The sequence below is a fragment of the Megalops cyprinoides genome, chromosome 8, assembly GCF_013368585.1.
Source record: "Megalops cyprinoides isolate fMegCyp1 chromosome 8, fMegCyp1.pri, whole genome shotgun sequence".
Classification (NCBI taxonomy): Eukaryota; Metazoa; Chordata; class Actinopteri; order Elopiformes; family Megalopidae; genus Megalops; species Megalops cyprinoides.
This window is the reverse complement of record NC_050590.1, coordinates 29,484,688-29,500,986: the sequence shown is the minus strand read 5'-3', so window position 1 is coordinate 29,500,986 and position 16,299 is coordinate 29,484,688. Positions and strand designations below refer to the sequence as shown.

At 44.4% G+C, this 16,299-nt stretch overlaps 1 protein-coding gene across 8 annotated transcripts in view; it reads left to right on the top strand.

The window, feature by feature from the left end:
- The window catches only part of LOC118781774 (transcription factor SOX-6-like), a 169,655-nt gene that overhangs the window by 78,084 nt on the left and 75,272 nt on the right, over positions 1-16,299 (top strand). The window lies entirely within an intron of this gene.

The window sequence follows — 16,299 nt, the reverse complement described above, 5'->3', positions numbered from 1 at the left end:
CTGGAGCCTGCAGATCCAATCAGCACTAATCGTTCTACCAGTGGGGAGGGACATCAAAAGAGAGGCAGCCCCTCCAACCCCCACTCCCCCTCCCCTGGTCCGTGTTCACAGCCCCATTGTCTCCACAATTGCCTTATTGTGTGGGATCAGCTTTGTTGTTTTAAGTGGTGAAGGGATCTTTAAAGGTCCCCGTCACTGGAGCTTGCACGTTTCAGTGCCAGCCGACAGCACATGTCATTGACCTAGAGGGGACAGAGTGCCTTCAGTGTGCCATCGCTCCACCCTAACGGTGTACTCACACTAGGCGATCCATACCATGCCCGAGCACATTGGACCCCCAAAGTGCAGTTCATTTGACTAGTGTGATTGCTCCGTATCTTGCCTGGGCCCACTTGAAGAGATGATCTCGGGCACGGTTCAGTTTAACTCGGCCATGGTACGCATCTAGTGTGACCTCTAACTGTGCCCGAGCACGGAACTCGAGCATGATGTCAATGATGCGACTGTCCCATTTAACAAATATATTCGTTATAGCAACAGTTAGCTGGATATCTGTTAGTTACACGCCCAGTCATAATAAATCCTTTAAACCATCATTTGATTAGCTAGCTAACTTCCTTAAATATAACAAGCTGGCTACCTCCAAAATGATCTTTGATTGGTTAGTTCTGTAGATCTATACCTAAAAATAACTGTGAATCCCCACATTAGCTTGATTACTAGCAAGCGAAATAAAACAAACCATTCTTTATGTGGCAATGTTAGCATTCCTGTTGTCAGGGGCTTAGTCAGAGTATCACAAATGAAGCAGCCAACCTGCTCAAGTAGCTAGTCTTCAACAATTGTTCAGATAGGTAGCCTGTTAGCTAAATAGCTATGTTTGTCAAATCTATTGCTAACGTTAGCTCCCCAACCAGTTAGCACCGATTATGCAATGCAGCGATTTTCAGTTAATCATGCTACACGTATAAGAAGATTTTTACGGAGGCAGCTGACGTTGAAGGAGAAATTTGGAGCTTTACTCGCCGACTACAATTCATGTTCATCAATAAGGTGAGAACCAGACCCGTTATTAACCCAAATATTCTTGAATGAATTGAAAAGTATCCAAGTAGTAATAGATGTTGATGACTGAAATTTCAACTGCCTCCGTAAAAATCTTCTTATATGTGCAGCACGATGAACTGAAAATGTCTTCGTTGCATAATCGATAAATCTATAAAGCCTGTGAGAGGACCGTGTGTCACTGTGCCCAAAACGACCCCAAATAAGCCACAAAGTACAGCACTTTTCTTCAACACAAAAAGTCACATCGTGATGACATAAGCGTGCTCGGGCCTGGAACGTTAAGTGCAATGTGAGCGCAGGCCAGCGGGGGAGTGGGGAAGGGGGATAATCGTGCTCGGGCATTGTACAAGGCCACGCCTTTAGTCCAGTCCAGGGAACTGCGTCTATTGCTTACCTCCTCGCGTGGAATCTCTGCCTTTTTTAGCCTCCCATGTCAGCAGGCACAGTTATTGCTATACTATGGCAATGGTATTCTTGAGGTGTAAGGATGCTCACCTATTTGGACCCAGCGTCGTGTGCAGAGTCCAGTCCCATTATGCTCTGTTACAGCAGGGTGCGTAATGGGATGCGAGAGAATAGGATCAGGCTTAAGCCACCGGGGTGATTAACACTGAAAAGCTCTTGGCCCTAGGCTTGGCACAGTACCTGGCTGGCCTTGGCGTATGAGTTGCACTTTGCTCTACATAAACCCATTTTCTCAATGTATAATCTGGATTTTTGCGGTCAAAATCCTCAGCTCAAATCCTCAAGTCTTGTTGATTTTTCAAGACCCTTTTGGCAACCATGGGTTTGTACACACAGCGATATGGTAATATGTAGTATGGTGTTGTGGTTATTACTGCCCCTTGTTTAAAGGACTTCCTGTGAAAATGATGTGGCAGGAATAGCTTAGCTCTTCCCTCACCAGCAGCCTTGTCATCTGGCTGTTTTATCCCCCCTAATTAATAGGAATCTTTGTTATAATGATCTGTGGCATCAGCCCTTGACTCCATGCATATGGGATGAAGCTGGCGACCCAGTAGCCTTTTTAATTTCTTGGCTGGTGGCCGAGGTGAACCTGCAAATTTTGAGCCACGCTTCAAACACTTAGCTTCTCTCTCTTCCTCCTTGTCAGTCCGTGAGTCCCTCAGGCGGTACATACTGGCCAAACATCAGTCAGCTCCGGTTTTACCCCCCTTTATCTTTTTTCCTCCTCTACTCTCTCTCTCCCTGCCACCCTCTGCCTTTAATAATGTCAGCTGTTCTATGCCTGTATCTTTGATTCCAACAACCTGCTTGTCAGGAGGAGAACCATGTACTGTGTTTAATCAGTGTGTGTGTAAGTCTGCATGCGTGTGTGTGTGTGTGTGTGTGTGTGTGTGTGTGTGTGTTGCCTGGCCCGCTGCATGGCCAGCCTGACTGCCACGGAGCTGTGGTCTGGTCTGACACTTTTGTTTGAATAGGTAATGTGGAGCTGTTAGGGCTGAAGAGACATGAGTTGGACCGGCTTGTTAGGACACATGATCAAAAGCCTATCTATGCTCCCTGCCAATCAAACCTCTTGTCGCCCTGTGAAGCAGACGTTAAATAGATTTTTCGGCTGTATGCTGCGGGCACTCTGCCAGCCTGACATGAACTCTCACAAAAGAGACAAGGCTTTCCGCTCCTCCCCACATGCCATGCAGCTAGCAGTGAAAATACGGTGAGAAGCTGAAAGTGCCGCACAGTGCAACTTGATCCGGGTCGGCACAGCACAGGGCAAAAATCCCTCACTCTCACTGTGCTGGTGCTTGGCCAGCAAAGACTGACTTATTTATGTGGCATTAACAGTAAATAATGCCCACTCAGGCTTGCAAGACAGGCAGAGAAGAGCATGGCTGAAGGAAAAAAAGGCACCCTTGAGCCTCCTCTAACTGGAGCTCTACTTTTAAATGACAAAACAGCAGCTGGCCCTTCAATGTGCCATTCTTCCTCCCTTGTCCATAACACCTTCCTGCTTCTCATATTCCGACTAGTCAACAGTAGCAACTGCCACAGCACATTCCGGGAGCCATCTTCCCTGGGCTCAGCTGTTGTCTCTGTCCTGCAACCTACCCCCTTCGGTGTCAGGGGGCCACAACACCACCATTGTGTCACTTTCACACACGGCGCTCTGGAACCCTCCAACAGGAGGAAACCAGTGCATGCAAGACGAATGGCAACCGGTGCCAGAACGGAACGGAAGGCTGTTTGAGCAAGGACCATGCATGGCTTAGGTACATCTTCCCCTATCCTAAAATAAATGGTCAGAGTAGCTTTGGAACAAGTTCTTGTTTTGATTCAGTAAGATAAAGGTAATCCCTTGTCAGGTTGCAAGTAGATGTGAGTGTGACAATTAATGCTTGTCTTTCAACTTTTTTGTTTTGGGACAGCAGCGTGTGTATGTGTGTGTGTGTGTGTGTGTGTGTGTGTGTGTGTGTGTGTGTGTGTGCTAGTTTGAGGGTGGGAGATAGGGGGCTTGGGTGACAGAGAAGGCAAGGGGGGGGGGGTTTAATTGACTTGCTATCTTCTGTGACCCCCTCCATATCCGGTTAGTACTCTGAGAGCAAAATGCTGACACACAAGAAAACAGCACCCCATTAATGGTCCTAAATCTGTCATTGTGCTATGGAGCGCTGGCTCTGGAAATAGCCGGGCTCTTTTTGTAGATTAAAATCGGTGTGAACCGGAGCAGATGTTGACATGCCTTGCTTTATCAGCTGAGGTCTGGGCTATGGGGGGAAGGGGGGTTGGACAGTCAGACATGGGCATCACGGGCACAGTGCAAGCGCCAGGGCCGCCGATGAAGGGGTGGAAGGACACGTCATACCTCTGGACAGGTCTGTGGGTGATGCTGAGAGATTCTCCTTACACCTCACTGCCAAGCGTTGCTACGGGCCTCTGGAATTCAGTTTCCAGCATTCTCCACACATGCCCAACACACATACCCAGGCAAACAAGAGGAGGTGTCATCTGACAAGGATCAAAATAGTGTAGCTGTAATCGACTCCCTGCCTGCACACATCTGATGTGGGTTGCTAATGATTTTATGGAACACACTTTTTGTGTTGTGATAATTCAGTACATGGGTCACACCTCTTAAAAATGTGTTTCTGTGAAGGGAGGCATGACAGCAAACTCGAAGCATTACCATTTCCATATTTGCATTGTCTTCCACCAGTAACAGTAAACAGTGATATTTCAGGCGGAGCTTTGATCTCACATTGTTGAACAAAGAGACTGTCTAATCAGCCATGGTAGAACAAATGTCTCTCTTTCCTGTTAATGGCATTCCCAATGTGCCAGAAGATGAAATGAGGATGTCAAAAAAAACGGATAGAAACATGTTTTATTGCACTGCAGAGTCGTAGCACTGATGATTGTAATTATTCTACCAACACTGTGTCTCTATGGGAGTGGTCCCTATATAATTTTAAGTCCGCTGGGGTCAAGCAGCTAATATGCTTTAAGACCCTACCATCCATTATGCTGTGTCAACTTCTAGTGATTGGTTAAAATTATGAGTTTGGATTTTAATTAACGATTCTTTGCGTTATGGCAATGAGACTGGAATAAGATGAGCCCCAGAAACATTCTGTAACTCTGGCACCTCTTATCATAATGTTGAAAGTAGTGAATGGGGCATGGTGGCTCTCCACTGGCCTTCTCTTCACTTTCCAGCACTTTCCAGACGGCTCCGCTGGTGTTGGCCTGGTCCTTCTTGAGAGCACAGACACCAGCTCCATAAATATCCCCTGTTGCCTGACACACAGCTCGCCTTTTAAAATTGGTCTCAGTAGCCGACATCATTTCCTGTGGAAGTTGAGCTCCTCTATCCCGACTGAGCTCCCGACCCCACTCCCCTCTCTGATGGGGAGAAAGGGAAGGAATCAATCCAAAAGCAAGCACAACACTCCTTGTCAGAAGACCCTGTTGGAACAATAGTGCATTGAGGTGTGGGGCTGATGGCTGGTGTGGTGAAGTTCCGGAACTCAGAGCGCTTTTAAGCGCTTTTAAGGGTCTACTGTTACTCGGCCATCTCCTCTGCTGGCTCTGCAGAAAGATTTTATTTGCTGTGTAAAAATAGGTAGTTACTGCTAAATGAAAAGTAATGAGTTTTTTGTTTTCTGGGAATGTGTGTATTTCATCATGACATCCTCTCCTGTCCTCAGGGTAATGGTGCATTCGTGTATGTTCTCCACATCGTGGGCCACCTGTGACTTTTAAACTGTGTATGTAAGACAGCAACACTGATTGCTTAAGGAGCATGATCTGTGACACCACTAGAAAATGGCACTCAACATCTAAAAATACTGACCTCTTGACCAAGGATCCAAGGAGCTATGTGTTTGAATCATTAACTTTGACCTCTGTGGAAACACAGCTCTCTGCCTCAGCCCCACAAATGTAGAGGATCAGAGTGACATTGGGGAATTAACCACAGAGGAAAGTTGGAAAATGACTTATTTGCCCTGTTATGCTTTTGAATTCATATTTAGCAGGGAACACATAGAGTGAAGTATTGGTAGTTTATTAAGGTTGCTGATGCATGTTAGGATTAATCATTGGTAGGACTGATAACTTCTTTTGGAGCGGTCATAATTTGGTTTTCACTACTGGACAAGCGAATACAGAACCCATGCTCTGTTGACATAAAGATGTTTTTCTGAGGCTTGCTCTAAATTTGTCCGGAATTTATCCTTTGCACCCCAGCAACACAAAATGGCACTGCTTTTGGACTAGCTTGATTTACATATGCTTAATGACCTACGGTTCAGATATGCAAAGGCAGCATTTGCATTCTGTGTGTATCTCAGGGAGGTCTCTCAAGCACATCTAAGTTGCCTCACGTTCATGATGAAATAAAGTTTCTGTGACTACAGCAGCCGCTTGGCTTCACAGCAAATTTTAATCCATTCATTTGGATCGTATTAGTCTCTTTTTGTCCTTGTAGAGACTCCGGCACCCATTAATTTAGTAAATCACTTTGAGCAGCTATGATCACTGTTAGCTACATTATCTGCACACTTCTATTAATTTAACATAGATGAATAAATGTGAATGTTTTGGCGCATTGATTAGGAGAAGAGTTTATGTCTGACAGTTAGATTGCAGGGTACCCAACAAAAAATGGCACTTCTGTAAGGTACCCAGTAATTTAATTCTTGTGTGAAATTATTATAATTTATTACAGTGTGTGGGCCCTAATGATTACCGACATCAAATGAAAATTAGAAATTAAAATCAAGTCCACACATCTCTCTCATAATGCTCATCTTCACAAATTTAAGTGCCTTCAATAGCATTATATGAAGTTTCATCCTTTTTTTTCATGTACATTTGCTTTTAATTTATTTACCTTGTTGGAAAGACTTATTTATTTCAATGTTTTATATCATTATTTCACTGATTGAAAGCAGATTGCCTGCCTCTAAGGTGTGCTTTTTTTTTACCTGTCTTTTGCTCAGATATGTACACACGCACTTCATAATGAACCTTAATTGCCAGTATGGAGACTAAAGAATATGCAGTGTCTCCATGGACATAGGCTTTTGAAAAGGTGGAGGTTGGCGGAATGGAAAGAGACATCTTGTTTCACATTCCAAGCCTTACACAGTCCCGCTTCTTTAAAGTGACCTTGCAGAGAAGGCAGCATTGCACAGTGGCTGCCTCCAGCTGCACACATGGCGTCCAGCGGGGCACAATCACGCACAGTCCCCACACCTCAGGCTTGGACATATGCTGACTTTTATTTCATTCTTCTGACATTAATCCTATTCACCAGCTGTTCTGCCAGCTGCCAGTCTTCAGCTTTAGAGGAGATTGCAGTTTGGGGGGCTCTGTGTAAAATGTGGCTTTATCTTGGCTCCTGATTTCTCCTCACTAACTTTTGATTGACCCCTATTCCTTCTCCAGGTTTCTGGGAGTTGTGTTCTCTCCATACCCATCTCTCTCTCTCTCTCTCCCTCTCTCTCAGCTTCATTTTCTTCTCTCTCACCCCCCCCATCTATCTATCTTTTTCTTTTAACTCCTTTTTTTCCTCCTACTTCATCATAGCCAAGGGGGCAGGTGGGCTGTCTTTAATCTACTGTCCAAGCCCTGTTCTGGTGTGGTTGCCTTCAGAAGGCGTTGGCTGTCGGCACCACCATGTTCGCTGCCAGGCTCGTTCAGATTTATAATTTAGCACCTTCACCATGCGCGCTGGGCCCGGCAGCAGCCCCCAGTGCTCTTTCATATGGTCACTGTGAGCCCAGCACTGGGACTTTTGGAGTCCCTCGACTGGAGAGGAGGGGGGTGGTGATCTGGCACCTCTCTCCTCATCTATTGGCCAGCCAGCTGTAGTCCTCTCGTGGGTATGAGAGCTATTGGCCAGCACAGGCCAGACAGAGGGATCTCCATGCTCTTATCAAAGGTGACACAAGTCCCTCTGCACAGCCCCATAGATGCACTTACAGGATTTTGTTAGCATTATTCTTTTTGACTATAAAATGCATCAACTGCACTTTGATTTCAACTGTTTTTCTTCAATTATTTTCAATTATTTTCTCATAGTGTTAGTGTAAGGTCTGTAGAAGAACTGGTCAATACACAGCAGCTGGCCACATGAATCAATCATCATTTTTTCCAGTTTAATAATTCATACCAATCACCATTGCATTTCACAGTGAAATGTATTTAGAGAGACCGTTTGTTGAGTTTGCATGACCCCACTCAAGAGGTGAACCCTCCTGGGGACACTTAATTCATGTGTGCTTGATGGACACATGTCAGGTCAGGTGGCACGCGGGTTGCTCTTCCTGGAATCACAAGGTCACCGGCATGAGATTAGCACCTCAGTTCAGCTGGGTAAAGTGAACACAGAAACTTCTTGTTACCTCAGCAGTGTGATGTCAACCCATCTGGATGTTTTGCTTGCTCACACACTCATTTCACCAGCTCCCTATCTGTTTTTGATGATTCAGGGGCCTGTCCTGTTGTTCAGCCAATGAATAAACACTGCAGTGAACATGGAGAAGGCAGCTGCTTGTTGTCCACTACACCGAGCTATCCAGCATTCTTCACATACTTTCATTTCTGTGTATTGTACACAATCAGAAAGTCATTCACACAGCTGAACTTCACAGGATAACACGACGTAAACTAGCTCACTCAAAGGTCAATGGCAGGATCCCAGAACCCTTGAACCCACCACCATACCAGTGCACTGGCTATACCACCTGCCGCATGGTGGAGGATCTGTGTGGAACCAGCCATGCTGCTTGTACAGGACAGCCTGTATTAAACCCTGCCAAGCTAATTTCAAAATGCACCAGAGAGTCTGGGACAGAAGGTGGTGGCCACGCCTCACCAGTAAAGACAGGGGGCATGAAGCATGGGTTATTTACCTTGGGTTCCCGCTGGCGAGCATTCAGTGCAGGCGTCCTATTTCTACCCGCTGTTAGGAGCCAGCGTTGACAGCCCTGAGCTCATGCTGATGGGAGAGCCTACAGGTGACTAACAGGGACTGCTCACTAAGTGGAATAATGAGTAGTATTAGGTGTCAATTAAATCAAGCCTATCCCTGAGGTGCAGGTGCCCTACAATCTACTAACGCTTTTCAAGGATCGGCACCTCTTCACACATGCATATGCCTAGCATCATTTGCATATTAAAGAGCTGAAATTATTTAACTGAAGCAAAAAGTCTTCTGGAAATTGTGGAGGTTATTAAACTGTTGACAGGGGTGGGGGGAGGGGGCTAATTGCATGAAAAAGAGTGATGGAATTCAGGCCTTGCATAGGGAATGTTGACTGTCTCTCTGGCTCTCTCTCTCTCTTTTGTGTTTGCATTGTGCTGCATCACCCTGGTGTGTAACCTATTTCATTTCAATTGCTCCTTTGCAATTAGCGGCTCATTTGTCCTTCCTTCAATGACGCTATGATCACGGAGGCTTTGGGAGCACTCCTTGGAGGCTCTGGTGGCTGTTTTCTGTGGCTCCTCTGATGGGATGACAAAACAAAACAAAACAAGCTCTTATGTGTCAATTCCCTTTTCAATTTGAATTCGTTTGATCATTAGATTTTATTGATGGTGATGGTGTCTTGTTTCAGCACTACTGTGATTGAGAGAGTCAGAAGATTCTGTAGAGCATTGTACACCCACGAGTTTTCACATACATATGTGTGTGTGTGTGTGTCTGTGTCTGTGTGTCTGTGTTTGTGTCTGTGTGTGTGCGTGTGTGTATATATATATGTATGTATGTATATGTGATAGAGATATTTTTGTGTTTTTTGTGGAAAGTGAGTGGTGAGTTTCCAATAGAAATGCTGCCCAGTTGCCAAGCAGGGCACTTTAAAAAGAATGTGTCCTCCACTCCACGTTGCAGAAGTTGCATTATTCTCTTGACCTTGACTGCTGTCCCCCTGCTGCACCCTCACTTCTTTTCCAATGCTTTCCTTTCCTAATATCAAAGATGTTGCACTTGAAAGTGCTTAGAAGATACTTATTAACCTAACTGCGTTGTGTCACAGAAGTGCGTCCTCCATCTCAGCCTTGGTGCCTTTCTGTGTAGCAGTAATGCTTCTGCCCAGAAACATCATGCTAATGAAGCCTTTTCCAAAGTGTAATAATCCACAATGCCACATAATTGCAATGTGTGATGGGTTTGTAGGTCCTGTTTATTTTTCCGTATATTCCGTATGTTCTTTCTTCAAGCACATGCTTTAGATTTCAAATTTGATGGTCAACTGTTTATCAGTGGAAACGATTTATGTGTCCAGTGGGGCAGCTGATCATTGATTTGACAATTATGTCCAGCCTTCCACCCCCTCCCAGCAAAGCCAGCTGATATACAGCGCCGATGCCAAGCGGGAGTTGCAGTTTGCCTACCCAGTGAATAACAACTCTTCAGATCAGTGAGGTTACTGATTCCTTGAACAATGTTACTGTGTGTCTGCATTGTTGCAGTTTCATTCAGAAAAACATTCTCTCTAGAATGATAACAGCCATATGAAGTAAATAAAACGTGTTTCTGTTTGATACTGTGGAAAAGAGCTAGATGAGCTGGAAGAGTTTGGAGGGGGAGAAGTAAGGAATTCCTGACTGGTTCACCAGATGGCTGTGCTGGATTGTGAGATCCTCTGGATCACTCCAGATCCTCATGTGGAGATTGATGAGGGGGGCTGGCAGATGTGCTGGCGCAGAGCCATGGGGCAAAGCTCACTAGAATAGGAAAGCACTACCTTCTTTGGGAAAAAAATTCATCTCAACAACTGCCCAAGCTGTAGATTTGGTGATGAGCAGACCAGTTAGTATCTGAGGAGAGACTATGTACTGTCTGGTATTGTGAATTTTGTACAGCAAAAGCATGCTGTAGTGTAGTTTCCATAGTCTTATTCAGTGGCACCTAAAAGTTTTAATTTACAACAAAAATGAATAAATACATAGATTTCTCCAGCTGCGCCCTGTACCCTTATCTACTAATTCAACAGTAATGCACTATTGGCGTCACAGTGCAATAGAATTTTCAATGATGTGCAAGTAATATCCATTTGTGTCCCATGCTGATTTTGGCTGCTCCAGCCGTCAGTGTGCACTGCCAGGTCGTGTGTCTTCACACCACCTTACATCTTTACACAGCTCTGGTTTTGTCAGTGAGGCCAACTGGCCTCTCTTCTGCTCTTCTGTAAGCACAGGCCACAGAGGACAAGTTTCTTTGTGTGTTATCAGTCATACTGCACCACAGTCTTTGTCTCTTTAAAAGGGAGGGCCTGCAAAATACAAATATCTCCAATTCCTTCACAGATCCTCTTGAGATCAGATTCATGTTCTGCTTTCTCCCTGTTAAGATGTATGAGAGATATAGATTACCAGAATGGATTTACAAATACCCGCTTGGACAGGTAAAATATTCTGCTCAGAACAAAGTAATGCATGTGTCTATTATCTGACCCTGGCCAGTGTCCCAGTGCCAGTGGTGACATCCGAATGAAAAGTAGACAACAGCGGACAGCGGATGGTGAACAAGTGATTCAGTCTGAGGATTTTTTGCACCATTTTGAATTGAAATTGATACGATCTGAACTGCTTGTTAGTGCATTTTTGTGTGACCTTTATCAAGTGTAGTACTGCAAAATTAGGTTCTTAACATAAAAATCATTGTTGTTGCACAGTGCAGCCTAAAAGCTTTGTCACTGTCCCTTGGTTTGTTATTAGTTGCCTTTAATAAAATACACACAAAATATACACAAATGCAGAGTTACAGTTGTCACCTCAGGGTAAAAGTATTCTTTCGCCATCTTGTGTAAGGCAGGTGAAGGCTGGCAGGGTCTGTTACAGTTGTCAGTGCTCACTCATGTCTCTGTGTTACACTGTTGTGGTTTCTGTAGAACATTTTGATTTGGCACAGCCCCCAGCCAGGTGATGAAATCTGTGTTTACGCCAAACACAATTGCAGAAACTTTACTGTCTCCAGATTTATGACTACAATTAGGCCCCTGCTGTTTTTTTACTGAAAGAGTATATGCAATCTTGCCAGTGTATCTTTGCTCAAGGTGTTTTTTTATCTCACTTCCTCTTTTTACCAGCAATATAAAGATTATGGGATAGCTGTTCTAGCAAGCTGTATGTCACAGATTGGCAGGAAGATATACAGTCAATATACACACTGAAGACAATGCTGTCAGATGTCTTTAAATGCCAAATCTGTGCTGCTTTTGTTGATACTTGGTACAGAATGCTCTTTTCTGTGGGGACAGAGGTTCTGGGCACATTTGAAGTAGTTTTGTTTAATGCATAGCTCTGGAGCAGCCAGTCTGCATTGGTCCTCTGCCAAGCGCGGTCCCCTCTGCCCCTCTGTGTCCCAGAGCCTGGGGAACTTGGGACCAGTCCAGTGGAACCAATGGCAGGCCTCTGCTGTCTCATCCAGGGGGCATGATCGCTTTGCCATGGAAACCTTGGGAAAATGTAAATAAGGAGCAGCTATTGTTTTCATTTCATTCTCATCCAGTCTGAATTGTATCCTCCATAACCAGATTTTTTAGTCTCTTCAGATTCTTTAGTCTCTTTATTCTGGCTAAGAGTTCAAAGAGCTTTTGGTGCAGAGGAGTTATATATGTGCATTGATTTCAGAGTTTTCTTTGACTAAGCAATAGTTTATAACAGCAACTAATAGAATTGGATAACAATATGCCATTAATTTGTGCTCCTTTAACTCTCCTCATTTTTCCCCAAATCTTATGCACTAAAGAAACATAATCTTAGGTTTGACCAAAATGAATGTTTTGAGGGTTCTTATTTATGACCACATTTTAAAAGAGAGTTAAAAATTTCTAGCATTTGCTGAACATTTTACAGTGCTTTTGCTCAAAAGCTTATTTCAAGTAACTTTGATAACAGAGTTTTGTCATCTTGCACTTCACACTCTTGGTTTGTAGTTGACAATAAATACACCTTTTATTACTGTACAGATGTGTAGTACTCTGTATTTTACACTCTGAGCAGCAGCTACTGTACTGTTATTCTGATTCTCCAATCCATTTTTCTCTTGGCATAGAGAATCTCTCCAGAGAAGAAGGACTGGTATTCAAGAAATCTACAATTATTAATCTGAATTCTTCCAAATGCTTAGCCTTTATAAGGATACTTTGAAACAAGCCAGACGGCTGACTCATTAACTGTGTTTTCCTAAAGTGTTTTTCACGAGTAACCATGGATGACCACTGTAAGAGCAATAACTCCTCTTCAGTCCTGGTGTTCTCTCGTACATTGGCTTAAGAGCAAGGGTTATCTTGTTAAGTTGTTGTATACAGAATCCTCGGGCATTACTCACCTGTATCAGGTGAAAGGAGGGAGGAGTGATTCATTTTTTCACACATTCCAGTGGTAGTAGTCTTTGCTTTTGTATTGCTTGGCACGTCTTGGGTGTCTGGCTCGGGGCTGGGGTTGAGGTAGGGAGGAGTGTTGCCAGGAGGGAGGGATGGGAGATGGTGAGATGCAGCCCCTCCCTCAGGGAGGGAGAGCGGTGCGGGACGGGAGCTGGCACCGCATTATCTCCACAACTTTCCGCATTCCTTAATGATCAAGTGCTAGAGCGGCATCTGTGGCCACGTTTACCCTGGTGGATGGTTGCAAGTCTTCCATCATGCCCTGGTCCTCCCCTGCTCCTCTGCACACATGCTGTCTCCCCCAACGCCCAGCTCCCGCCATCAAGTTAACACGTCCAGCTGTGACCGGTAGCTCCCTGGCCCCCTGAGAAAGAAGGTCTAACGTTGGTATTTGTTGCATATCTGCAGAGCAGGCTGTTTGCTTGATTGCCTGTTTGTGAGGGCGCTGTTTCATTGGATAGTGGCAGCCCCATCCACAACCCTAACGGGGTGTACCTCTCCCTCTCTGATCACACTTTCAGACAGTAGGGAGTTAACATGCCGACCGGGTCACCCTCACCCAGGGTTAAAGAAACAAACTGTGTGTTTGGGATCGGTGTGAGCCGATGAAACAGAAACAATGTTGCAGTGACCTGAAGTGGAAACACCCTGCCAGCACATGCAGTGGAGGAAGTGGACACTCCAACGGAACAACACATGCCAACTCCTCCACATCTCCACCGGGCGTCCCTTAAATTGGGCGTAAGAAGCCTTGAACCCCTGTGTCACTGGTGCTTGATTTACTGCCTCTTTTTTTGTTGGTGTTATGGGGGGGGGGGGTGACTTTTATATTTCAAAGGGGGTGGGATCAGCGGGTTGAACTGTGGAGCGCTGAGACAAAGGGCAGTGTGAAAGGCATCATTTTCCTGTGCGCAGTCCAAACAGAGCCTAAATCTCTGCTCTGCTGAGGACAGGGGAAGAGTAATGGGGGACGGCACGCCATGTAGGGTAAAGCGCCTCTCGCCCCGGCCTCACTGCCGCGTCCGCTGGGTCTCGCTCCTCCTCCCTGTCAGCCTTGTTTATCAGAGCAAGAGTGTAAATCCTCCCCCTCCTTGATTCCCATTGGAATGAAGTACAGATGTAGCGTAGAGTTACAGATTGTGTTTTCTTTCCTAAGTGGCTACAGTAAATCCCTTCACTAATTCCATTTTATGCAAGACCCTGGTACTGGGAGTTTTTAGCTCCCCATTCCAGAAAACCCCCAACCCAGAGCAGTCGATGTAATCCCAGAATTACATGATCTTCCATTGGTCCTCATTTACTACTGTGTGCTTTCCATATATGAAATAAATGAGGGGGGACATGGGAAATGAAAGGAGCCTTTAAAATGTACTCTCAGTGGCACCTGTAATTTGGGAGAAAGTGAAGACTGAGAAATTCCTTTATTCAATATCAGTTTTATGGCTACATTTGTAGATGAGTAAAAGAATAGAATGCAATTACTTGAAATATTTTCTCCTGGGATGAGTATTAGTGTGCATATAGTGGAGATCAAATTGGGTAAATTTTTCATAAAGCACAAAAATATACTCTTTTATGTACATCCAGACATTGAAGGCTTTTTGAGCAAAATTAATTTTTTTTAGTGCCTCAAGTACGTCATGACTACACTAACCTACATACACAAAGCTTTTGTGCTAGAATCTCTAAACCATTCACAATACTTTCATACTTATGCATTTTGGCCTTTTGTTAGCAAGGGGATCACAAATGAGCCATTGTCTACAGAACCATTTAACCGTTTACAATCCTCATTGCCTCTGGGTTTTCCCCGCCAGAATGCCTGCTTTTGCCTTTTGCCCTTTTTCTCAAAGAGCAAAGCCATTCTTATAAGTCATGATGTAATCTTCACAAGACAAGGGCACTGGAAGGCGCTAAGATAGTAGGTCACCTTGTTAAAAAAACACATTTTAAAGATGACATCTGTAAAAAGCACTTACATAAAAGCAGTGGTCAACTTAGAAAACACACCCAGCATTGATAATGGTGATGAAAATGAATAAATTCTTCAGTAATGCAAAAAAATATGTTGATATGTTGATAAGGTTTTTAATGATTTAGAAACATGAAGGAATATAAAGCCCCAGAAACTTCACAGCATTGTGCCCAGTGTGTTGTCTGTGACAGCCAAAGGAGCTTGTGACTGCAACTGTGTTCCTGGAAAAACCTTGGGACTCTGTGGAGGCCTTGTTTGTGTGGCTATGATGTGCCCTGGAAGGAAAACAAAGACTCCTCATCAGAGGGCTTTTATTGTGTGGGACCTGAGGATTGGCAGACCTGTCATCGCCCAAACTGTCACAGTGATGTGGCTGCTTCCTCAGTGTCAGGCCCTGTCCAGAGTGGCCTCTGTGATGAGGGATTGGGGCTAGGGGTGGATGACCCTATTTGATAAGAACAGTCTGTGCTCCATGTTACAAGTGGAGTGAAGAGAGCCCCGCCCTCTGGGCCAGTGAGCAGCCCGTTCTTTATCAGTGGTGGTGTTACAGATTCCAGACACTCCTCTCCTGATTCATTGTCCACTGGACAAATGTTAATTGTCCTCATCAGCACTTGGCTGCATGCATTCCTGGGCAAACCCCCTTCTCACCCCCTTTACCTTCCTTTTAATGTTGCTTTGTAGCCCCTCCCACTCATCTCCACCCACCTTGTCCAGTTTGACCTCCACAGCACAGCCAGGGCATTGTCATGGTTATTCCACTTAGCTTGCATGTAGAGATGGATAGACAGACAGACACATGCATATATATGTATATACATATGGGAGCAGAGAAAAGGCACTGGATATGACTGTTTTGATATCAAGATTTTGAGTGACCTTTTGGAAAAAAATCAGCATTATTCAGACAGAGGGTTTCACATTTCCTATAAATACTTTTCGTAGGAAATAAACCCCTTTTCATTGTTGTTATTTGCAAATATTTGCTGGAAGTAACAGGTTAGAGGGTACATTGAATTTCTGTCTTCGTGAGGAATTGTGATGTTACTGCTGTGAGGCTCAGGCTAACTCATCCGTGCAACACACTGTGCGATGTGACCTTGGCTAAGGCTATGCAGCTTCTGCACTGCACTTCAGTCCACCTGGTATAACGAGTTGTTACGAATCTATACCTTTATATACCTTTATTTTCCCTCTTACTTCCTTTTGCCCGGTTAAATCAGTATAATTATATCGCTTTCACTTGACAGATTTATTTTTCTCAAGGTTTGAAGTTTACGGCCTGCCTAGTAATTTAATTTAACACGATACTCCTTTCATACTGTGATATAATTATAAGTCCTTTTGTTGCATGTAAATACCCACATTCTTTTTCTACAGAAAAAGAGAACAGTT